The sequence below is a fragment of the Saimiri boliviensis genome, chromosome 3, assembly GCF_048565385.1.
Source record: "Saimiri boliviensis isolate mSaiBol1 chromosome 3, mSaiBol1.pri, whole genome shotgun sequence".
NCBI lineage: Eukaryota > Metazoa > Chordata > Mammalia > Primates > Cebidae > Saimiri > Saimiri boliviensis.
Genome location: NC_133451.1, coordinates 6,907,115 through 6,933,182, shown reverse-complemented (window position 1 = coordinate 6,933,182; position 26,068 = coordinate 6,907,115). Strand labels below are relative to the sequence as shown.

At 47.4% G+C, this 26,068-nt stretch overlaps 1 protein-coding gene across 4 annotated transcripts in view; it reads right to left on the bottom strand.

Annotated features, from left to right (window-relative positions):
- Positions 1-4,367: 4,367 nt before the first annotated feature.
- C3H4orf50 (chromosome 3 C4orf50 homolog) overlaps positions 4,368-26,068 on the bottom strand; it is a 122,191-nt gene continuing 100,490 nt past the window's right edge. For all 4 annotated transcript variants that reach the window (XM_074395869.1, XM_039468364.2, XM_074395870.1 and 1 more), the window contains one exon: positions 4,368-12,520. The gene's annotated coding sequence lies outside the window, so the exon portion shown is untranslated. The remainder of the gene's footprint in view (positions 12,521-26,068) is intronic.

The window sequence follows — 26,068 nt, the reverse complement described above, 5'->3', positions numbered from 1 at the left end:
GACCGGGAGGCGGGGACCGCGGCTGGGGCGGGGAGGGACTGTGACGCGCCGGAGCCGCAGCGCGGAGGGCGGACCGCAGCACCGCAGTGCCCTCGCCGCACCCCCACTCCCCGCCCCCAGGCGGAGCGCAGGGCGCGAGGAGAGCGCGGGCCGGGAGCTGGGTGCATACACCCGCACGCCCACACGCTCCGGAGGCACACGCGGGTTCGTACCTGCACGCCAGTTACTCCAAACACGAGAGATACACAGACATGGTGACACGCACACGAGAGTCAATTACACACGCTCTCCCGAGATACACAGGGGCTGGCTCATGCACACCACACTCAATGTACACACATACACACACATATGCTTGTGCACATTCCGAGTTCATTACACACACACCAGAAACCCTCATTGTCTCACAACCCCACTCACACACAGCAACACACCAAGATTAACTGCACACTGGAGAGGCACATGCATTGGACACACCGTACACTCCCTCGGCATTATTTTACTGAGCGCCCGCTAGTGCCTGGCACTGTTGTAGAAGCTGGGAACAGTGCCATAGACAAAACAGACCAAGTGCCTGCCCTCCAGGAGCTGACCTTCTAAAGAGAGGAGGAGGAGGAGACAAAAGCACCCGCATGGTGGGCCCAGGGGTGGTCCAGGAAGGTTGGTGCCGCAGCCAAGAGGGACATGCTGGAGGCATAGTCCCACAGACACGCAAGAGGAGTACATTTTTGCATGGGAACCAGTGACACACACATACATGTGCACTCCAATGATACCACACGACACACCAATATCAAAGGCAAACTCAAGGCGAATCCACACGTGCATCGTAACCTGACAACAGGATGCCCACACACTAGTCCACAGCAGGGATAAGGGGAGTTAAAAGCTTAAATGAAAATTCTCCAGAGAAAGATGCACAGAGACAGAGATGACCACACACACAGCTGGCAGTCAACCAGACAGACAGATCTCCCCCGATTCGAGGGGCACAGTCTGCTTTTGCTGCTCCTGGAGCTTGCGCTCTGGGCATTCTGGGATTCCTCTGATGTGGGGGTCGCTCTGTTGGGGCTCTCTTATAGGCCAGGCACCACCTGCCTCCTATGGACACTTTCCCTTATTTCTCAAGATTATCAGGCAGAGGATCCTGCAAGTCCCTGGAGAACTTACAGTCCCAGCTGCACTTTCTGGAGAGGCAAAATCCCAGCTGCCAACCCCCACCTCAGGCGAGTCCAGACAAGCAGTCAGGACTGGATGGGGACTGCAGAGGGGAACATCAATGCTTCTTGCAATGTCCCTTACCCACAGCCTCCCATGCTGGAAGCTGTCCCTTCAACTCCCGGCCCTGCCAGCTGCAAGCCAGAGCTCCCACAGTGTGGCCAAGCTCCAAGAACGCCAGACAGACAGATGGATTCATGTTCTTGTTGTCTGACTCTCTGGCCCCATGGACTGAGGATTCTGGGGCATTGGTTCAATGGCCTCAGCTGACACCTCCCTGAACATGCTGTCTTTCTACCCTGGAACAAGGGGTCTGTGCAGTGGGTGGGTATTGTTACCTGCCCCCTCTTGGAAGGGGAAACAGGAGGTGGCTCCCTCAGGGCCTCAACCTCAAGGAGGCTCAGCCAGGCCTGGAGCATGGGCTCATCCACTTAGCAGGCATTTTCTGTGCTTGAGAGAGAGGTTCGTGTGGGTACACAGACGAGTATTTCTAAGTCTCTCTTCAACAAGTGTGCACTCTAATGGGAAAAAGACTGCTGACTGCGAGAACAGAAAGTCCCCCACGCACCCTCCATCTGCCTCCACCCTTCACAGCCGCGTGCTGGCTGCTCTCTCCTTGTGTCCCTGAGCCTGCTGTGCAGATTTGCCACAGACATTCCTCTTGAGGTCTCTAGGCCTCCAGGCTATCTTGCAAGTGTTTTCGATTTTTCAATGAAAATTTTTCTCTGTCCTATGAAATACTATGTCCTAGCCTGTTCCAGGCAAGAACACTTCATGTTGAAGACCACACGGAAACTTCTTCTAAAACCCAGCAAATGTTTAGGGTGACATAACCCAGAGAAATATCAGAAAACTCAAGAATCGGAGTTAGATAGAACTTTGGAGGCCAGGCCTCCTCCTGCGTGATCGAATCTGCTCTCAGCAGCTCGAGGACACAGTCTCTCAGGCTTTACTGGTGGCGATGGAAATCTTACTGCTTTTAAAGAAAACCCTTTCCATTGTGAGAAAGGACTGGGCAGTTGCCAAGACAAGAGAGTGACACCAGGAAGGAGCTGAGAAAGGGCTGTCTTTATGCAGAAACAGGAAAGGATCTTCGTAGCTTCTGCGTATAGAATGTTTACCACGTGCCTGGTCCGTTGTAGGCACCTAACAGATAGTAACACTTTTATGCCTCTCATCAACCTTGGAAGTATCTCATTTTACAGATGAGAACACTGAGGTTCGGAGACATAAATAATCTGTACAGGGTCACAGCTGGCAAGTGAGACTTCGAGGTGTAAACAGAGTAGTCTCGTGCCAGAGCCCACATTGAAACAACTACTCTTCCCTCTCTCCAAGAGCCTGACTGCGGTGGTCCACTGGGAGAGGAGAGATAAAGGGACCTGGTTTAGGCAGAAGAGTCTAGGTGGTTGAGTTAGAATCCTGTTTTCTATGCAGACTTGGGCTACTAATCATTCAACATTCATCTAACACAGCTTTGGGGCACCCACTGTGTGTCACTGACTTTATATCACTTCCCCTGACTCCTCTCTCCCCCTGCAGAGGAGGGGACCTGGAACTCCTGGAGCTGCCTACTGTGCATAAGGGTCTTTGCACCCACAGTTCATCTCTGTGCATCACGTTCTGCTCTGCCAGCTCCCTCGGCAGCCCCATGTGGCAGACCAGGCCACCTTCATCTTCAGGCTGGAGTACCGAGGATGGCAAACCATAAGCCCACTGCTTAAGTTACCACTGGAAAGTGACTAAGCCGGGATTTCAACTCAGGTTCATCTGAGTTTTTCCCACACCATCTCATCTCAAGGTCAGTAACCCAAGCACGACAGATAAAGGGAGGCAGGAGACCAAACCCAGGGTATAAGGTCGGAAATGCACCCTCCAGCTTGCAGGGAGACAGAGAGGAGCAATGTCTGCCAGGGACCAACAGAGGCAGCTGGGGAAGCCTGAGCAAACTGTCCCCATCCTGGTGACAGCTGTGACCTCCCCCATCCCCCAACCCATCCTCCAACTGCTCCCAGTCGTCCTGGGAAGGAGTTCTTGTAAGTGAATTACACCACGACATTTGGTGAAGGACAAGCCTTGAGCTCATCCTGTCAGACATGAAGCCTTCTGTCTGGGTGATGGCAGAGAACAGAAAGGGACGAGTCAGATGGGTAAGGACATGAGGCTAGCTCAGGTCTGAGATGGATTTTGTTTTGGCAAACCCAAAAAAAAAAAAAAAAAGAATTCATTGCAAAAATAATGTTTTCAAAAAGTGAAGGAAAGGGCGTTGTAGTTTATCATTAAGGGTATATAGCATATAGCAATGGATTACTGTCCTCTTCTCAGATGTGAGAAGACATGTTCAGAGAGGTTAAATAAGCTGTTTGGTTCTGTGGCCAGCTAGTGGCAAAGATGCAGTTCAAATCCAGGCTCATTTGATTTTTAAATGTCTGCTGTTTTTCTATGGCCTCCAAATCAGTACATATGGGGCTGTGGTGGACAGAATAATGATGCTTGAAGGTACCCACACCTGAATCCCTAGAATGAGTGCCCATGTTACTCCGCATGGCAAATGGGACTCTGTAGCTGAGCTTAAAGGTCTTAAGATGTGGAAATGATCCTGGATCACCTGGTGAGCCAACATCATCCATCACAAGAGTCCTTTTGAGTGAGAGAGAGGCAGAAGAATCGGAGTCTGAGAAGGGGAGATTGGAGAGTAGAAGCAGAGGTCAGAGTTAGAGAGATTTGAAGAGGAAGGAAGGGGCCACAAGCCAAAGAGTGCGGGCATCTCTAAGAGCAAGAAAAGGCAAGGAAACAGTTTCTGCCCTGGAACTTCCAGAAGGAAGGCAGCCCTGCCGACATCTTGAGATTTTAGCCCAGGACTCTGACTTTCGGAACTACGAGATAATGAATGTGAGTTGTTCTAAGCCAATGAGTTCATGGTCATCTGTCAAAGCAGCAATAGGAAATTGCTACAGATATATAATGGATTATAAAGGAAAATTTTTCATTATTTGTGCAAAGTGGATTTGAGTACCAAGAAAATCATTTATTCCCCACCAAAAATCAAGGGAGTCCTAGATCCATTGCCTTTTTGTGTTATGTCAGGGTCGACATCACTTTGGAATAAACCATCAATAAATAAAACATTCAAAAGGGAAAAAAGACCCTTTAATTGTGAAAAAGCATACATTTTAATGTACAAAATTACACAAATTATACATTTAACTAACATAGAAAAATACATCTCAGTAACAAGAGAAAATGCCGGCCTATTTTACACAAATGGAGCGATCATTACAAATCCTGAAAACCCAAAGGGAGGGTTGAGCCCGACCCACTACCGGTCGGGAATCCAGTGAACGTTTCCACGGACTGATGGTTTCACGGCAGGCAGGCCTCGGGGGACAGACCGCTGCCCCAGAACCCGAGAAGGGTCCTGCTGAAGAGCTTCCGGAGGGGAGGCTTGGGTTGCGTTACTAGACCACTCCCATGTGAAGCAAGGTGGCTGACTCCAGGGAGGGGCAGGACTTGGCCTGACAACATTCTGAGCCTTGGGTTTATTAATGAGGGTGCATAGGAGACCTCGTAGATTCATGCAACCACAAGGTGTAGAGTTATTGTGCATTTGGGATTCAGCGGGAAAGTACGCAATCTCTAAACTGATGCCTGTGCGTCTCAGCTTTCATGTGATCTCTGCCCAGGATTCAACCTGGAAGAACTAAGGAGACCACAGTGGTTCTACCAAAGTGAAATTGCAAGCCTTGCTTATCGCTCTGCCAACACCCACGCCTCTTCCCTGCCTTCCCTGCAAAAGCTGGTTGTGCAAACCTGAACTGCGGAAGGGATCATCTTATTCCCCCAACTCAGGTTGGTGGGATTGGCCCCCCAGCCTCCCACCAAAATGTGTCTGTGCAGAACCCATTTTCAGAGGGGTGAGGGAAGGCTCCCAGCAGCCACCTACACGCTGAGTGCTTTAAGAAACTTGCTTTGGGAGGCCGAGGCGGGTGGATCACGAGGTCAAGAGATCGAGACCATCCTGGTCAACAAGGTGAAACCCCGTCTCTACTAAAAATACAAAAAATTAGCTGGGCATGGTGGTGCGTGCCTGTAATCCCAGCTACTAAGGAGGCTGAGGCAGGAGATTTGCCTGAACCCAGGAGGCAGAGGTTGCAGTGAGCTGAGATCGCGCCATTGCACTCCAGCCTGGGTAACAAGAGCAAAACTCCGTCTCTAAATAAAAATAAAAATAAAAATAAAAATAAAAGAAACTTGCTATTTGTTTAATCCTCACCCCTTCCCACTATTTCCATGGAGGACTTTGAGGCTGAGAGAGGTAGGTACCTTGTCCAAGCTTGCACAGTTCGTTGGTGGCAGAGCTGCCGTGTGTCTGGGCCCATAACTCACTCTCCTACATCTGTGAAGTGCAGACCTTGTCCTTGTCCACTAAAGAGTTAATGGTTAGAACATCACTGCATAGGCATTCCTTTACCACATCACTTTCAATGTCCTATTTACAAATACTGTATCACTTTAAAAAGATAATGTGGACTCAAAGTTCATATCAAGTTTTCAGCCGTTTTTAACAATCCCATTCATTTGTTTCTGTCTTCTCTTGTTCTACCATCACATAAAGGAATCATCAGCCCATGCTTGGACACAGCCTGCTGGTGTTTTCAGAGACATATATATATGTGTGTGTGTGTATATATATATATATATATATATATATATATATATACATATATTATATATATATACACACACACACACACACACACACACACACACACACATAGCTGGAAGACAACTCATTTTTGAGCTATCAATTCTTCCATTAGTCTTTCCATGACTCAATACATGACATTTACACTAAGGATGCCAAAGTCAGACTTGTGTAGGAGCTGAGCTTTCTGAAGCCAGAGTAGGATTTAGGGAAGTTCATGTGGGAAAGGGAAAACCCAATCCTTCAATCCCAAGTCTACTGAGTTCTTGAAAGCGGTTTTAGGTCCAAGGTACAAATGATCTGCTTTTAGAAAATCCAGTAACACTGAGAAGAAGACTAAATACATTAACAAACTCCAGGGGTCTTTTCCTTCTACACCACCTTAAGGCACCAGAGAACTTCAAATAATTTATTTCAAAGCCAGGTAGAAATGCAGTTGGCCATTGGTGCACATGCCAAAGACAAATCTACTCATGTCTGCTTACCCAACTGGTAAATGTACCGATCATAGAATATCTCTTTTTGGGTATTCTGGAGTTTAGGATGCAAACAACTGTACCACCCAAGAGATTCACTGAGTGTGTCTATTGTACCACCCAATTATATGATCTGAACTTTCATGGAACTCTGCAATGACCAGTCACCAAAAGCTCAGCTCCAGGATCTGCCACGTGGAGCTCAATGCAGTATTACATCATGCATTTCATTTCCATAAGAGCCATCAGCTGTTTAAAACGTCCTCCGAGGGTAGAGTTGCAAAGCCAACTCATGGCTGAAAATACTCCAAAGATGAGACGTTTCATCCTTTCAACTCTGAGGACACATTTCTTTCCTAGCTAGGAGCAAAAATAAATAGAAGTCTAACATAGAAGAAACCCACAGTAGCATTTTAGAATTAATTAGCACAGGGAATGGGAGAATTGAAAGAGACTATGTGAGTGTATTCCCATGGTTCTCCCCCAGTTGCCCATTAGAATCACTGGGAAGCTTTTCAAAATGATCTCTGCCCAGGGCCCCACCCAAGACAACCTGATTTAAGTGGCCTGGAGAGAGAGAGGCCTCGGTTTTTTAAAAAGCTCTGCAGGTGAGTCCAACATGCAACCGGGGTGAAGAATCATCACTGCAGAATGCAGTCTTTATATCCTTCAAATGACCTGGAAGGGGTAAGTGGCAGGACTGCAGCCCCTCCTAGCCTCGCTGGAATCTCAACCCAGAGCGCTTTCCAGCGCATGGCACTGCCTCAACAGAGAAAAAAAGGTTGTGTCTAAAATATGTCAGAAATGTCTAGCACCCTATTCTCAGAAGTTGACTGAGTTCTCAAAAGGTTTCACATTTCAGACCTGGAATTTAACCCTGGAGTCAAAGGGAAGCTGTGAATTTCTTAAAAGCAGCTCACCAGCCTGAAGGTGAAAAACCCCTCTCAAGTTTATAAAAGTTTACTCAATAAATTGCTGAGTAAAACAAATAGAAAGGAACTCATCTGTGAAAGGACTTGGGTTGCCTGTTTTCTGCAATGATGGGTAACTAAAGTCATATAATAATCTTATTGCAAAGCAATTCATAAACCTTTGATCAGCTCTGATGCTTGATTTCACACTGAGAAACTAGGTAAGGAAGGCTATGGAAGGGTGGATTTAAAGTTTAATCATATAAGTCTAGTCAGAAAGTAGGTGAGTTTCCAAGATACCCTGGGATTCAGGGCTTCCCCAGGGTGAAAAGCAGGCATGAATTCCACACAAAAGGAAAGAATTCCTTCAACGCATACCTATTGCTAGGTGATGCCATATAGATTGTAGTCCACTAGAAAATTAATTGTGTCAGACCAAGACCTAAAATTCTGATTCAGAAGAGCCGGCCCGTGGCACAGTTGGAGAACACTCCATGATGACATCCGAACCAGGTTCAGTCCCATCTGCAACCAAGTGGCTTTGTTGCTGGACTGCAGATGTCCATTAACCTCCCTGAGAATCAGTTTCCTCACCTGTAAAATGGGGAGGAGAAGGTGGCTCACACTAGAGGAAGTCTAAGTTCGTCTCCAGCTCCAACAACGGATGTTTCTGGATCTGTCACCTGAATCACTGCCCTGCTGGCTTGCCTGGGAAGGGCAATGGCAGGGCCACTCTAAGCAAACAGCCCACTTTGGTCTGCAGAGCTATCAAGCCACACTGCCTCAGCGTGTCCCCGCTGCCGCCACACCTCCGACATACCTATTTTAAGAACAGTGCCTAGCAGTTCACGGGGAAACGTTGCCATGCCAACTTGCTGGCTGTTGCTAATCATAATCTATGAATGTGCAGTGCAACCATCTGACAAGCATTTCTTCTCTCCCTTAGCCTGTGGACTTTCTTCCAAATTGTCATATGACAGATCACTTTGTTCATGATGGCACACAGTAGGTGTATAATAAATGTGCATTAAATTAATGACATGAGTAAAGTATACGCACAACATGTACGTCTGCAAGATGCCTTCCTATCCAGTTTTTCCATTACTGAGCACAGTAGGTGCCAAGATGAGTATTTTATTACCTCCATTTGCCCAGCAAGTAAACTGAAGAGAGGAGGTCACTTCCTCTGGTCTCGGAGCTAATAAGTTGCAGAACCCATGTTGCAGCCTAGCTGTTCCACTCTTAAACCCTAACCTCTTTCTCCTACATCTGATGGTCTCTGTCATCTCTCTAGGGGAAAGTCAGAAAACACCGATCCTGTGTAAACATGTAAATCTTAAGAGTTTACAAAGGGCTTTCCATCCGTATTCCCATTTCATTCAAAGCCTAAAGGTAAACTAAGAGGCAAGAATCTCTGGGGCCCACACCTGGCCCACAGGGTGCAATGGGGTGGACTGTTCACCCCAGGAGTGCTTCGCTGGTCTTGCCAGGGACCCTGGAAAGGACTGAGAGGATAGCAGAAGCAGCACAGGTGGGCAGGATGACCATGGTATCGAAAGGTCTGGGCCCCTGGACAGGTATGTTCTCTGGGACTGGCAGAGAACTGGGTGGTGTCCAGATATGCAGGAAACACACAGGCAGCAATAGACGAGCCTTCCAGGTAAAGCCAGGGCCTTTGGAAAGTCAGCTCAGAAGAGGCACTGAATGAGTACTCATGGAGCTACTGACCAGACTCATGTGGAAGCCCACCCACCAGGGCAGCACGGTGGTCTACTCTGTTCTCTCCTAGAACCCCAGGGCCTCATGTGGTGCCTTGTGCTTAGCGGTGCTCAATCAATGCTTGTTCCTTGAATGAGTGAATGAAACCTGGTGCCTGACAAACCTCAGTGGGAAGCTGGAAACCATACTTGGCCTTGTTCCTTTTTTTTTTTTTTTTTTTTTTTTTTTTGGAGAATATTTGGAAAACATGCCATCTTTTAAACCTAGAAAACAAATTTTTGCTCGGAAAGGCAAAGAAAGGAATTAGCCTTACTGAGCATCTACTGTGTGCAGAGCACCTTCCATTTCTCATTTCCCCCTGTGCTGTCAAGGACAGTGATATTTTCCCCACTAAACAATGAAAGAGTTTGCAGATCAGAGAGACGGGCTCACCTGCCCAGTGCCCTCAGTGGCTAAAATGTCCAGCTTCGGTTTTGAAATCAGGCCAATAGACCCTGAAGCCGGTCACTCCCATGATGTTACGCCTCTGTCTGGGTTGGAATCCTTGGATGTGACCTTACTTATTAGAAAGTAGCATTTGTGAAGCATCTGCTGGGTGCCAAGCCCTCTGCTGGATGCTTTTCCTTCTCTGCCTCAGTTGATCCTAGGACTAGCCCTGTGGGGAAAGGTGTGACCCCCTTTCCTGTCTTACGCATGAGGAAACAGACCCCCAGATGCTAGGTGGCCTGACATGGCCTGTGCTTTTAGTAACACCCCTTCCCATCTCAACTTCATTCAACGGTGATTGCTCATCATCTCCTTCCGTCTTCACGGTACATCATGAGGCTGCAAGAGAAGGTGCCATTTCTCCCATTTTCCTCCAAAGAGGAAACTCAGGTTCAGAAAGTTGAAGGGCTTTGTCCCAGGTCCCAGGGAAAGGCAGGTGGCAGAGCTGGAAGTAGAATCAAGGCTTTACAATGCCCAGCTGCAGGCCCTTCCTGCATTTCAGCTGTTGTATCGCTTTCTGGCCTGTGAGACCTCAGGCCCCAGCCACCCTTCCTCCCTGAGCCTCTGCATTTTCATCCATAACATGAGGGTGTTGAGTGGATGAGGTGTCACTAAGCCACAGACTGTGGAACCCAGGCAGGTGTTGCAGTGAGTGGAGGGAAAGGAGTCGGGGCCCTGTAGTCCACTGGCAGGGGTGCCTCTCAGTAGGGGAGGGAGCGAGCTGGCTTTATTCACCTCTGACTATGGCCAGGAAGATAGAGGCCTGATGCTGTCAGATACACTGAGTTTCTAAGAGAAGCCAGAAACCCAGATTTGTATATGAAATCTCTTGGTTTTTGAATACCACTTGCTAACTCCAATATTAAAAAATGCAACATAGAAATATATTTGTACACCTGTGTTCATAGGAGTAATGTTCACAATAGCCAAAAAGGTAGAAGCCACCAAAAGGTCCATCAATGCATGAATGATAACATGTGGTCCATCTGCACACTGGAATATTATTCAGCCTTAAAAAGGACGGAAACTCTGACACATGCTGCCACATGAACCTCGAAAACATTGTGCTAAGTGAAATAAACCAGTCATGAAAAGACGAAGACTGTATGATTCCACTCATGCGAGGTCCTGGAGTGGTCAGATTCACAGAGGCAGAAAGTAGAAGGGTGGGTGCCCACGGCCGTGGGACAGGGGAATGGGGAATGAGTGTTTCATGAATATAGTGTTTACAGTTGTGCAAGTTGGAAGGTTCTGGAAATGGATGATGGTGCTGGCTGCACATCAGTGTGAATGCACTCCGAGCCACTGAACTGACACTTAAAAATGGTTAAGAAGATACATTTTAGGGTTTTAGAGAAACATACTTTCTTAACTATTTTTAAGGATCCAGCTCACTGGCACAAAGTGCATTCACAATTAGAAAAACATAAAATGTAAGCCAAATGGGATACATCTGTGGGCCGAATCTGGCCCAAGGGCTGCCAGTACCCGCTGTGGACTGGAAATTCTCTAAGGTCTGTAACGTGATGTGGGGCCTGACTGTTGCCCACCCAGCACTGACCACTGGCCCACATCTGCGGAGATCTGAGACACCCACGGCCAACTCCGCCCACCAGGCCTGACTTCCGGCCATCACTCTCTGTCTCACAGCAGCCGAGACAGGAAAACATGCGGCTCACTGAGGTTTCCCCGTGCAGCAGTTGGCTTTTCACTACATCTTCCTGGGAGGTACTGAGATTTCGCAGGTCCCTGCCAGGCCCCTGGCTGTCAGTATAAGCGGGCCTCACAGCCCTGCAGTTTACAGGGAAATGGTGTCACAGGAAGCAGACTCTCCTGGGGACCGTGATGCCCTTTAACCGCCCAGCGAAAGGAGCTGAAATGAGGCGTCACACCTGGGCACTTTGGGGTGCTGTGGTGAATTGGGTGCAACTCCTGGACACAAGTTGCCTGCAGTGACATGTTTGAGAGCAGAGGAGCTCTTCGCTTACTCTGGAAGCAAGGAGGCTGGGTCTGGAAGCTTCCTGCCTGGCCAGAGCCGGCCTCTCAGTAGGAACTCAGCAACTGGAAGGCTGTGCTACACCCATTTTACAGATGAGGAGCTGAGGCGGATAGAGGCCAAGGGGCAGCCTTAAAGTCACCAGCAAGTTGGAGGCAGAGTCGGTCTCTGGGTTTCCTGAGAGAGTCCTTTTTGCCTGGACTAGGGGTGCTTGGATACTCGGGTGTTTGGCTACCAGTCATATTTGCAAATCAGATGAAATCCGTGCTCCTTCTCCTTAGGAAAGAGTTCACATGCATGCAACTTTTTGTGCAAGTTGAGAACTTCATCTCAGCCCAAGCGTCTGCAGGAGTTCTGTAATAGCAAAATAACTACTTCAATGATATTTTAAAACCCTGATCCTACCATCCCCTCATCACCCATCTTGGATGGAAGCTATGCAGAATGGCAAATCCATGCATCCTTATGGCAATAGTGTGCTCCTGAACAACCGTTAGTGAAGTACCTAAGATGAAGGAGCGGCATTTCACAAACACAGCAAGGCCCCCGACGTGTGGGAAGACTCTTACGGTGCTCAGGCACTTTCCCAGCCATTAGCTCACTTGGTTGTCAAAACTGTCAAGTAGGCATAGGACCCTCAAACAGATGAAGAAGAGGATGTTGGCAGAAGGTGAGTTATTTGTGCACAGTGACCCAGCGTCGGAGAAGCAGAGCCGACAGGTCCTTGGGTCCTTGGGTCTCCAGACCCGGCTTCCTGCCACTCACCCATGCCAATAAATGTGGGCTTCTTACGGTCAACAGCCATCTCTTGGGTCCCCTGCTTGGTATCATACAAAGTAAAAATATTCCCCATTAGTGACTTGAGATAGGAAGATGGTTGCTTGGCTTATAATCTGGCTCTCTGGAAAGGATTGCAAACCATGATGGGCCACCTCTTCTCTGTCGGTCCGTTGAGAAGGATGTAAAGATTTTCTAGCTTGCTGTGTTTGCTTCTGTGCCGTCTTCCTTTCTGCAATGACAAAATCAAGGAAACTGGTTCTTAAAGGGAACATAGCAACCAGAGTGACTTCTACATGCAGCCATCCACAGGTACACGCCTTTACGTCACTGGGAGACCCACTTTAAACACATGTGGTGGGCTTATATCATGAGATGTTTATCATACAATTCATCAGCTCCTCTTCAGAAAAGAATCTTACCTTGTAATTAATAGGTAATGCTGTCTTTATTTGGGGTGCTTCACACCCTTGAAATGATATGGAGATTTTATGTAATTAAGCATTTGTGCACATTGTGTAGAGAGGGTTTCTAGCTTTCAGGAGCTTCCCAAAGGGGCCAACGGCCAAAAGAAGGCTGAGAACAACTGGAGAAGGAGGAGACAAATTGGGCTGCTCTGGGATGTCTTCATTTGTTCCTCCCACAAAAGGTGGTGGGCACCTGCTGTGTGGCAGGCTCCACTCTACACAGGGGGGATGTCCTGCTTGCTGTCCTCAGGTTACAGAGTGTGACATAGGAATCACAAAACAAATGCACCCAGGTGCTGCTGTGCAGGAGGAGTAACAGCAGAGGTGGGGATAGCAGGTGTCGGTGTCAGGGTGTCAGGGAAGGAGCCTGCAGCCTGTGCAAAAGCCCTGCAGAGAGAAGGAGGGAGCAGGTGAAGCCCGTGTGAAGAAAATAGAGAGGCAGAGTGATGTGGCAGATGAGCCTTGACGGCTGGCAGCATGCCAGATGCTGGCGTGGAGGAAAGTCAGGGGCGGGGACTCCAGACATGGTAAGGGCTCAAAAAATGATTTCGCAAGGGTGAAAGGAAGGAAGGAAGGAAATGAAGGAGGGTGAAAGAAAGACGTTCTGGAGATTATGACATTTGAGCAGTCTTGGAGATAAACAGGAGTTTTCTGGGCAGAGGAAACAGCTTGGGCAGAAGCCAAGAAGTATGGGAGAATACAGGCTGGGAGGGGCTCAGCACGGCGTGAGTGGTGGAGAGTGGGTCTACAGAGCTCAGTTTGCCAAGAAGAGCCTTCATGGAAGTGCCAGAGATAAGAAACATATCTGAGCAATGAGACAGTGTGCAGAGAGGGACCCTAGGAAAATTAAAACCCTGTCTGTGCACAGCATCCCTTTGCAGTTCCACAGTTGCCCCGTGACTGATTCCGCCAAGCCAGGCTTTGCTGCAATGCTGAGAGCCTCAGAGCTGGGCAGTGATGGCTCACACACAACTCATGGCTGCATCCACCCCAAGGGTGTTGGTGCAGAAGTCAACTGCAGCTTCACCTTATGTTTCTCTGGTCATGAAGCAAGGTCAGGTCTCACTTGCCCAGGGTATTGCTTGTGTAGGTGTGTTTAGTCTGCTTTTCAAAATGTATTTTTATCTGTCTATAAGTACACAGCTTCAAATCCTTTTTTGGGATAGGAATAAGCAAGACAAAAATAAACCAAATTTTAAATCCTCAAAGCTTATAGGATCAGTGGCATCCAAACTTATATATAAATCAGAATCCCCTGGAGAGCTTTATAAGAATTCAGATTCTTAGGCTTAATCTCAGATTCATGAATTCAGTGTTCATGAGGCCAGTCTCGGAAATCTGTGTTTCCAATGAGTTCCATGCTCATGCATTAAGCTGGCAGGGAGTCTTATGTGTTAAGCTCATAAGTACCTGGCATCTGGGCACTGCTACATTGAGTGATGCTCCACTATGAGGACAAAGCAACAAGTTAAACTTGTAGTAGCTATCACTAGAAGCAGGTGAGCGATCTCAAACACAAGAAAGCAACATTCTTTCCCTGCGTTATACATGGTAACACATAGACATTGCATTCACCAGTAAATTAATGTAACAACTGTTTAAGAAGTAATGAGTACCCACAGGGTCACTTCCAAAACCCATGTGGGACACTAAAAGATGATAATTTCTGATAAGGTTGTATCTAAAAGTATCACAGGAATTATAGATACCCAACATCTGAGAGACAATCAGCAGATGCAATAAATAAATCACTTTGCAGGGGATGGGGGAGTAGTTCATGTAACAGGAATTCTAAAAGAAGACTTTAAAATATTAGGGATCATGATATTTGCATATATGTTCTATAAATGAAAAATAGAATAACTGATAGAAGACCTCTACAGGCAGGCTAAACAGTAGATGAGACATGGATGAAGGCAGGTTTAGCAAATCGAAAGGCAGATATGAGGAAATCACTCAGAATCATCCAGAATTCAGCCCAGAGAGATAAAGAGGTGTAAGGGGGTTGGGGGGCAGGGGTGCTCTAGGTTGAGTGGCTAGTAAAGATCTTTCTGAGAAGGTGACATTTGAGTTGAGACCCAAATGGCAAGGAAGATCCAGCTGTAGAAAGCAATAAGGCCAAAGGGCTTGGCCATAAAAGAAAGTGCAAAGGCCCTAAGGTGGGGTCAAGCTGGACAGGAACAGGTTGGCATGTTCAAAGGACAGAAAGCAAACCCCTGAGGCTCCACTATATGGGAAGGTGCCATGAGGAAGAGGAGAGTGCTCTACATGAAGTCAATGAGTAGAATCTGCTCAGAAAGTGATGGTTAACAGGAGACATATTTCAGTTGAAGGTAAAGAAGCACTTTTTAACAAGAAGAGCTGACCATTCACTGATTCACTCACTCATTCATTCATTAAGTTGCTTGTTTATTCATTCCCTCATTTATTTGCTCATTTTCAAGAACCTATTATATGCCAGGTGTTCAAGGCTATGGAGAATGTTGAGATGAATAAAACCCAGACGCATGTGTCCTCAAGGGCCTCATATTTGAGTGAGTGAAACAGACAAGCCAGAAAGCTATAATGCCAGAACAGAAGGAAATGCTGGGTTAACTGAAGTAACAGTGTGCTAAAGAGAGTCGGATAGAGGGTCCACTTGGGAGAGCTGACTGAGATGTTATGATGGGGTACCTGCAGGAAGCTCACTGCACTGCACATGTGGGGATATCAGAGAGGACCCCTGACTTTAACCAGAGGGCTCTGTGATGGGACAATTCTATAAAACCACAGCAGGCATTTATATGCCCTGGGGAGTTGGGGCGACTAGGCTACAGCCTCCCTTCAGAGTCCAGTGGAGGAAGCAAATGTGTGAAGCAGACAATGGCGACTCCAGGCAGGGAGACGACCATGTGATGAGGAGGGGGAAAGCCCTGGGGTATCAGAAAATGAGGGCAAAAATGGGGACACTAGTCCATGCCCTACTTAGTTCCAGACCTTTGTGAAGACAAGCTCCTCAGTGTGAGAATACCGCCCAATAGGAGAGACCAATACATACGAGAGTGCCCTTGACACCATTCACCTAACCCCCAAGGTCATGCGGCTTTTGCTGGGGATGCATAGCAGACATGGGAAGGTCATACTTGGGGACCACTTTGTCACTACCCTTTCTCTCTCTCTGATCTGTAAATCAAAGAAGAACCAGCCTGACCTATTTCACAGATTTAAAATGCCTGGAAAGTACAGAATGGGAGTTACTTGCTCTGTCAGTGCACGGCCATTCTCCCAGCCCAGCCTATGAGCACCTTTTAGCTAGACCACAGGGACAGTTTCCTAACCAGGTTCCCTGCTTCAGGCTGTCCCCACTCAATCCACTCTACACAGCAGTCAGAATTCCTGGGAAGCTGATGACATCATCCCATTGCTTCAAACTGCTACGTGTCTTTCTCTGCTTTTAGGATGCAGCCAAGCTTCTTAGCAAGACTTACAGAATATCCTGTCATGTCTAGCCCTGCCTACCTCTTCGAGTTTGTCTCTTGAAATTCAAACCCTTCTAGTCATACAGGGACCACGTGACCTCCTTGCAGGCTGAGTACACTGGCCTTGACCACCAAAAGCAGGGTTAGGTGCCCAGAGGGAAACAAATCATCCAGCTGTTGACTGCAACCAGATCTTTTGTCCATTTTAAAATCAGATTGCTTGTTTTTTTTTGTTGTTGTTGAGTTGTTTGGGTTCCTTTTAATGTCTTGTTGGATGCATAGTTTGCAAATATTTTCTCCCATTCTACAGTCTCTTCCCTCTGTTGATTCTTTCCTTTGCTGTGCAGAAAGATTTTAGTTTGATATTTGATATTTGATACAAATCCCATTTGTATATTTTTGCTTTTGTTGCTTACACTTTTAAAGTCCTATCTATAAAATATTTGCTGCTTATGAATGTCCTCTGACCAATATCCTTCAACCATTTCTCCTATGTTTTCTTCTAGTAGTTTCATAGTTTTGGTCTTCATTTAAATCTTTAATCCATTGTTGATTTTTATAAGTGGTGAGAGATAGGGGTCTAGTTTCAATCTTCTGCATGAGAATATCCAGTTTCCCTAGCTCCATTTGTTGAAGAGACTGTTTTTTTCCCCTGTGCATGTTCTTGGCACCTCTGTTGAAAATCAGTTGGCTGTAGATATGTGGGTCTGTCTCTGTGTTCTCTATTCTGTTCCATTGATCTATGTGTCTGTTTTTATACCAGTACATGCTGTTTTAGTTACTAGGGTTTTGTAGTATATTTTGAAGTCAGGGAGTGTGGGCCTCCAGCTTTTATTTCCCTCTCAGGCTTGTGTTAGCTATTTGAGGTCTTTTATGGTTCCATGTGAATTCTAGGATTTTTTTTTTCTATCTCTGTAAAGAATGGCATTGGCATTTTTATAGGGACTGCATTGATTCTGTAGATCACTTTAGGTAGTGTGATAATTTTAGTAATATTAGTGGAGCTGGGATTTTAAACAAGATCTGTCAGACTTCACGGCCTATGCTCTTAAGCAAGACACAGAGAAACACATGTGAAACAACCCCAGGAGCAACTGATCTTGAGAAAATGTAAACAGTGGGGGTGCTGACCAAGGACAGGCTAAACCCAGTTCAACTTCATGTGATCTTTATTGGATGCAACCTGGTTCCAACAGATTTCCTCAGGGAACAGTTAGCATTTCTCACAGGAAACGAAATCTAACATTTAAGCCAGGTGTCCCCAAACTACGGCCCGCAGGCCGCATGTGGCCCCCTGAGGCCATTTATCCGGCCCCCCTACCTCACTTCAGGAAGGGGCACCTCTTTCATTGGTGGTCAGTGAGAGGAGCACAGTATGTGGTGGCCCTCCAACGGTCTGAGGGACGGTGAACTGGCCCCCTGTGTAAAAAGTTTGGGGACGCCTGATAAGCCTTTCAAAAAGCTTCAGAATTTAAGAATCTAGTTGATCTGCTCCATCTGGTCACTAATTTTTATATTTTAAGCGATGTTTGTGTTTCTGATGCACATGACATTATAAACAGAATTGGTGTGAATTGTGGTGCTTTCGATTAACATATTAGTTATTCCAAAGCAATTATCTAGAGTGTGTCCTTGTATAAGCAGTTGAGGAAGCAGACTTCCAAAGAGAAAATGACCCCACAATAATCACCCTGCTCAGTCACGGCTGAGATTGGAGTGGCCTCCCCTATCCCTCAGCCAGTGCCCTCTCTGCCTCATCCCTTGCCACCATTCATCAGGGATCTTCAATGTGCGCAGCCCTGGGCAAGAAGCTTTTTTGGTGTTTGAGGGGAAATAAGAAAAAGTCCCTGCTCTCAGGTGCTCCCTCTCTCTCTATTTTTTTTTTTTTTTGGAAGTGGGGCAGGGGATGCCTCTTTATTGAATTTGAAAGTAGCACCATGTCCCTATTTGTCTAACATGTTTCATCAGAACCAGTGGGTTTCTTCCCTTTCTATGCCTTCTGAAGTCTTTCTATGTCTTCTGAACTTGGGGGGTTTTCTGGCTTTTCTCAAAACCAGAACCCCGACATCGAGCATCTGTGGTGGATGGTTGACCAAACTTGGATGTGTCCTCTGCTGGGTGCTCACCAGTTGTGCCAGGGAGGCCTGAGCCTGCTTCATGAACAGCTCTAACTACTGGAGAATTCGTTCATGAATGAAGTTACAGTGAGATTTGCTAGAATGTGTGTGAAGCCATGGAGGGAACACTTCACATGCCACTTAAAACCCCAGCAAGGGATCCCTTTACAGCAGGCGTCCCCAAACTTTTTACACAGGGGGCCAGTTCACTGTCCCTCGGACCGTTGGAGGGCCGCCACATACTGTGCTCCTCTCACTGACCACCAATGAAAGAGGTGCCCCTTCCTAAGTGTGGCGGGGTGGGGGGCGGATAAATGGCCTCAGGGGGCCGCATGCGGCCCGCGGCCGTAGTTTGGGGACGCCTGCTTTACATAGAAGGGCCTCTCTTCAGATAGGTGAGCCTGGTTCCCTGGCTGCCTACAGATTCCTCAGAATGAGAAAACATACTGAGAGGCCCAGCTTGGCCCGCTTCACCTTCCCAAGGTGGCAGGGTCCATTTGGCCTGCCCCAGGTAAAAAGATGAAGAGGAACTTGCTGCTCTCAGGCCCTGGTGGGAAGCAGAAATGGAGAATCACAGTGGTGAGCTAGCAAATGTTTAATAACTGGCACTCAAAGAAAAAAAAAAAAAGACCTGATTTTTGGCATTTTAAAATTTCTGTGGTGTAAACATTCTTACTATGGCTGATTTTAAGCCACTGATATGTTGGTAAGAGATGCATGCAATTGGCTCTCAAAAGCCAGGAAGAGCCAGCTCCAGTCCAGCACTCCACTATGTGTGTGTGTGTGTGTGTGTGTGTGTGTTTAGGGAAGACATGCTTGTAAGAATGAATAAATGGATGGATGAATGAATGAATGAGAGCAGGATACCAGTTTTGCAAAAGTGATAGGGAAGAACTGGAAGGAGCAAAATATTTTTATAACTGCAGTAGATAGGCCTTTATGAAGAAAATGAGCTGGGATCAATGAACAAAGCATTATCAGTGTTTCCACCAAATTACTTTCAAGGAAATATATCTGTTCTTGTAAAAGAGGTCTGATGGTAAAAGAGTGCACCAGTGTTCCAGGACTGTGTTTTAATTAGGTATGGTAATGTGACAGACACAGAGACAACTGTGTTTGAAAGAAGAGTTTATTACTCACAGTCCCCTAGAGGAGGGGGCATGCCACGCCATGCAGGGCCACACAGGGAAGTAGGAGGCAGAGGAGTATGAAGACAGCCTGGCCCAAAGCCTTGATTGTGGGTTCTGTGGGAAGAAATGGGTGAGGCAGGGGAGGCAAGCCTGAGCATGCCTAGGACTGGGGAGTTTTAACATTTTTGCATGTACTGGGTTATATTTTTGCATGTTCTCTAGTTGTCTGATACCTGGGCCTGGGGTGACATGGAGCAGGGGAAATGTTGGCTTGGTGTATTAGATAACAGAGGAGGCTGGAAACCTGCCAGGCTCTGGATTACCTGGCTTGCATATGAAAGGCATGCTCCAGGGCAGTCATTTCCATCCCTAGGAATTTACAAGCCCTGGCAGAGGCCATTTCTCTCTGGCCAATAAGGCTCCAAGATGGTAAAACATCACAAACTATAGAAAATGAAACTTTATTAATACAACCAGCTTTGGAACTTACTACCTGTGTGGCCTTGGGCAAGTTACTTAATCTCTTCCTCAGTTTCCCCATCTGTAAAATGAGGATGATAATGCCTACCTCACAGGGCTAGTTTAAAAAGGAGATATTCAGAGGCCTTAGCAAGGGCAGAGCTGGCATCTGATCCTGGGAAACTAGTGGAGACACCAGACCATAGCTCCTTGATGAGGAGGAGACCACATCCCTAGTGCTCTGCACAAACCCTGGGCAATGTCAGGCAGGCAATGACTATTCTGGGAATACATTTTGAGCAAGGGCAGTGGGGTCAGAGCAAGCTCTAGTGTGTAGAGACACCATATACTATGAAACAGATGAACCTGTTCAATTTCTGTGAGCTTCCTAATCACACAAGGTACGGAAAATACAGATGAGATAAAATGCTTTCTTCTCAAAATGCCCTAATCTTTGTTTCAATATCAAGAGTCATTAGGGCCATTTTCACTTTCGCTGTTCTTAATATTCTGGTCCAATTGATGGATTCGTTCAGGAGTCGGGGTCCCTTTGAATCTCATTACACTGGGGCTCCTGGTTGTATTGATCCTATTTAGAAATAAGGCAATAAATCGTCCACAGATGTTGGGACCAAACCTCCAGGCTGCCAAGGGAGTGAATACAGAAACCGGGCTCTCTTGCTGCATTGTCTGCTTTTAATCTAACATTTATCACAAGTTTGAACTTCTGAACCAGCAATAGGTATCAACAGCTTTAAAAATGTTTATTCCCTTTGAGATAGTAATTCCATTTCTGAGAATCAGCCTCCAAGAAATAGTCTTCTATGAAGACAAAGATTTACAGACAATGATAATCATCACATTATTTATTATGGCAAAAAAAAAAAAAAACCAAACAAAAAAACCCAGCAGCCCAAATGTTCAATAACAAGGATAGAGAAAGTTTTATATTATGTAATCATGAAAAGTAAAGTCTAAGAAGACAATGTTAGCATGAAAAAATGCCTACAGGACTAGATGAAAAAGTAGATAAAATTTTATATTGATTATGATTATGAATATTGTATAGAAACTTTACCCACAGGGATAAAAAAGAATATGAGCCAAGAGGTTAATAGTTATTTTTGTTTTTGTGGGTTTTAATGTTTTCTTCTTAACTGCTTTTTACTATCTTCTAGTTTTTCTGTAATAAGCATTCATCACTTGAAATTAATTATCACAGTTTAAATTTTTAATACCTATATCTGCATACCATGTCCTCTCTTACAAAGCCAGCAGATCCATCTGAAGAAATGCGTGTGATGGTACTTCTCATTTTTCATATGTTAGAAATACTTAGAGAGTATAATGTCCTATACTATACCGCTAAAGTTATTTGTATTTGATCTCACTCGGACATAATAACCTTGAGCTTGTTTTACAAGGCTGAGTCGGTAACTTAATGTAGCCTGGAATTTGCTTATGCACACAGAAATGCAAATATAAGCCATTTCCATCAAATCAAAAATCAGATGAGGGTGCCATCTCATAGTCTACTTCCTCACTAGGATAAATTCTCCTGTATATCTAATCAGTTTTAGATTCGTCTCAGTTGTCTGTCCAGTCACTTCCTTGATCCAATAGGTAACTCAGAAAGTAGTAACTCTAAATTCTGCACCTAAAAATATTCTCTTCAATACACAGGACAGGTACTGCAAATGCCTCTCCCCTGCTTCCAGTTCAACTCTCCTCCTAACCACCCTCCAGATAACAGCTGGAGGGATCTTCCCAGACCGTCAATCTAGTCCTGAAATATCCCCTTCCTGGGTCCACCTGCCTTAGGAGCCTCAGTGGTCCCCAGGACCATGCCGGGCCCCCCTCATCTTGCCTGTCAGCATCACCATTTCCCATCATTTTGTCCACACACTCTAAGCTTTGATCATATCCAGTTCCTGCCATTCCCAGACACAGCTTGTTCTTCCTACCATTAAGTGCACTCATGATACTAGGGAAAGACACAGTTCATTGGCCAACTCACAGTTATTCCCAGTTCCTTTCTCCTTTGTCGTCTCCTAGACTAGAGGTTGGAAAGAGGGATCTTGGCTCTCAGGTAGGAATGACCATAGGACACATTTGTGGGCATACCTGGCCAATGTATGTTGGAGGTTTGCCTTTTTCTTTCTTCTTGGGACATGGTTGTGAAGACTGAAGCCACAGCAGCCACCTTGTGACGTGAGGCAATGACCACCAGGAAGAAAGGCAGAAATGACCACCGGGAAGAAAGAAAGACAGTGGTTCTGAAGCATGGAAAGCAACTGAGTGGTCGGTGGCAACATCAACCTACCAAGCACTTCAGTCTCCCTGATGAGTGCGTAATCAACGTGCTTGTTTCAGTCGGACACGTCCTGTTTCTTGCAGCTAAGTGTCTCCTGTTTGTTCAACTCACTGTTCCCTCACAGGAGGTGAGTTCAGTGCCTGGAACATTCTAGAAGCTCAATCCCGGTTACTTCCCTCTCTTCTTTTTCCTGAGTGTTCCTTTTAGTCTGCGCTTACCTGCTGGGAAGTACATTGTACCTAGCACCATAGATTTTACGGAGATAGACCAGGTTTCGCGTCTGCATGCACAATTTGGCTGCTTGTGAAAGGAACCAAGCTGAAGTTGCCTAGGCAAAAGTGACACTGGAAGGCAAAGTTAGTCCTGTAACAAGGGATGAGTGTACAGCCACCACAGGGGCAGAACTCGGCTCTGCACAGCAGTGACCAGGGACCCAAGCACCGCCAAGAAGCCCTGCCACCTTCCTGCTTCACGTGGGCTGTGACTTCTTTCTTATTCTGCCCTGGCTTCCCTCACTGGGCAGGGAACAGATGCACCAACAGCTCCTGGTCGCTCTGGGGTGGGGGGTGCCATGCAGAGAGAATCATAGTTTCAGAGTGAAGAATTCCCATCTCCTGGCCTGGATTAGGTGTCTGGCTGTTGACCAATCAACTAGGAGAGGCGCAGGGCTTAACCACAAGGAGCAGAAGGCCTTGGGTCCCTGCCCACCACAAAGAAGGCTGGCAGCCAGAACCTGCCCCCAGAGCTCAGTCCCCAGGCACTGGGCTGTTCTCCCTCACATCACGACCCCCTCCAGGACACAGAGGAGACCGAGGTTGCCTTCAGGGCAGGGTGATTCACCCAAGGACAAGGCTGGTACCCTGCAAGTTCCTAAAAGCTACCTGTCTTGGGTTGGGCTCCCTCAAAAGCAGAGCCTGAGACCCGGGCAGGAATGCAGGTGGGAGGAGATCCCAGAAGCAGGAGTGAGGGAGTGGGGAAGTGAGACGGTGGGGGTGGGGGGTTGGAGGGGTAGTGGGGGGTGGCGCAGAGAAGGCAATGTCCAGATGGGTATTGAGGTCACTCCTGTAGGAAATAGGGTCACAGCCCCAAGAACACGTCTGTGAAGTGCACAGAAGGCCTCGCAGATCTTCTGCTTAGAGGACAGAAGCCCCTGCTTGAGGTAGACACAAGGAGAATCTGACCCTGCCAGCAGCAAGGCCCTGCCGCTGACCGCAGAGGCAGGCTGGGGATGGTGGCACTGGGCCCCAAAGGCGTCGTTACGTAGACTGAGGAGGGTACAAGTCCAGGGCTGCCTTTCCCTAGAAGTTGGAAGTCTCCCTGGTTTGACACCAAATTAGCCAAACCTAAGTCAAGATTTGGCCAAAGGAAAGTGGACCCAAGATTTCCAGATCACCTACATCGTGTCCCCCATGTTTTCTGATGTAATTCTCAAATTGTATGAATACTGTATCCTTATCCCCATGTTACAGATGAGGAAACTGAGGCTCAATAGACATTGAGTAACTTGTTCAAAATCTGAGAAGATGGACTCATTCACATACCCCTGCTCAGCCAGCCTGGGGTTGCAAAAGCTAGACATTTTAAATTTTTAAAATAAAATGTGTTTGTAAACCATAATATACAGGAAAGTATAACTGAAAAATGTATAACAACCTCAAGCCATTGATGCAAGGGAGTTGGAGGGTTTCAATTCCTTTTTCTTATGACAGTCTTGCACTGTCACCAGGCTAGAGTGCAGTGACACAATCACGGCTCACTGCAACCTCTGCCTCCCGGGTTCAAGAGATTCTTCTGCCTCAGCCTCCTGCCTCAGCCTCCCCAGAATAGCTGGGACTACAGGCACAGGCCATGATGCCTGGCTAATTTTTGTATTTTTAATAGAGATGGGGTTTCACCACGTTGGCCAGGATGGTCTCGATCTCTTGACCTTGTGATCCAACCGCCTCAGTCTCTCAAAGTGCTGGGATTACAAGTGTGAGCCACTGTGCCTTGCCAATTCCTGTATTTCTACTGAAAGCTATAGGACATTTCTTTCGTGAGCCTTGAAAACACACACCCAACCCCAGAAGGCATTTAATTATCGAGCACTCCAGCATTTCAGCTGCGCCCGCCCCGGGTCCTGGTTTGCACAGGTCATTAGGAGTCATCCTGCCTTCGACTTCCATAAATCATCCCAGGCCAAGCAGGGGCCCAGGCGAGAGGTGGTGTGCAGTCGGCACAGAGTGCAATGAGATGTGGCTGGTCATTCATCAGGCAGCCAGGGACTGGCCCGACGCAAATGACGACTAAGAAAAATGATTCTAGGGCCCCGAGGGTAAAGCAGGTAATGAGAGGGCAACATTCGAGAAAGAAACTGCACTGTCACTTCTCTGTCAGGTAGCTCCGGGAAGAAGCCCCCAGTAACAGTAGCCCCCAAAACTCAAAAGTCAACCGCAAGGAAAAAAGAGGAGGTGCGGTCATCTCGTACAACCCCCTCCCACCGCAGCAGGGATGTGAGCTTCAGTTATCTATCACACAGCAGAAAGAACGTTTGGCGGGTTCAAATCTGGGTAGCACAATTCACAGCTCTTCTCCTTTTTCACAGATGGGGAAGGGGAGTCACAGGGTGGGAAGGCCTCCCTCAAGGTTATGCATCTGTTATAGAAAGCAGTGCTCCTGGAATTCAAATCTGCGAAGAGCCACGTTCCTAACTGGTTCACACCGTCACCTTTGGAAATAAAAACAACCCGATGTCCTCCCACAATTAAGTACTTGCAAGTGGCTTCAGTGGGCTCCTTCCCTGGTCATGAACTACGCTCCTGGTCCGGGTCTAGCCACAGTGGCTGCAGCCCAGAGCGGAGCGGAGCTCAGGGCTGTGCCTGGTCTGGGCTCACCGTGTGGTTTTCAGAAGGAAGCTCTCAGGGAAAGGAGAGAGCAGATCACGTCTTAGCTGGGGCTCGTAAATCGACTTTTGCTGCATCCAAGATCCCAAAGGCACACTAAGGAAAATGATGACCTCTCTCAGCCCTCCTGCATTGAACTACTGTGCGTCCTTTGCAAGTGGGCCCCACCTCAGAGGTCACCTAGCCAGTGCTTCTCAGCCTGGAGGCATGCCAGAACCCCCTGGGGAGCTTCCAAAGTGTCCATCCCCAGAACATTCCAGACCAAATGCTGGAGTCTCCTGGCGGGGGACTCCAGCATTGCCATCTTTTAAAGCACGCCCCTCCCAGGTGATTCTAATGTGCAGCCAGGACTGAGAATCACTGGCCCAGACTGCATTCCTGTGCACAGATTGGGAAACTGAGACCCAGAGGTGTCAAAGGGCTTGCTCAAAGCTCGGTGCTTCTCAAGAGAACGTGTTGCTACAGCTCCTGGTTGAGACAGACATGGCTCCCTCTTTCCCAGGTGAGACACTGCTAGTGGGTGGTAGCAGGGAACGCTGGAGTGCAGGGCAAGTGTCAGCTTGCAGGACTCCACTCTCATTCAAGGCCCCTGGCTGTGCCATTTCCGGAGCTGGCTGTGCTGCCACTGACTGAGGGGCTTGTTTCCAGTTCAGAGGATGCCCCAGGCTTGAGAGTTGGCAGATCCAGTGCCCGGTTTCCATGGCTACCACAGCTCAGGAAGGTTCTAGAAGTCTGGGTGAACTCACCTGGAATGTGTATCAGCTTCCAGGTGACACGTCACATCTTCTTCCACTCACTCTCTGTAGGCACTAGACTGAGGCAGGGGCAGGTGTGGGTGGGGGGCACCCCCTTTCCCAGAGGGGCTCAGCTGCCTCCTGCCTCAGCAGCCCCACGGAGACCTGCAGGAGGCCATGTGGACAGTGTCTCCCAGGAAGGTCTCCCCAGGCAGCTAT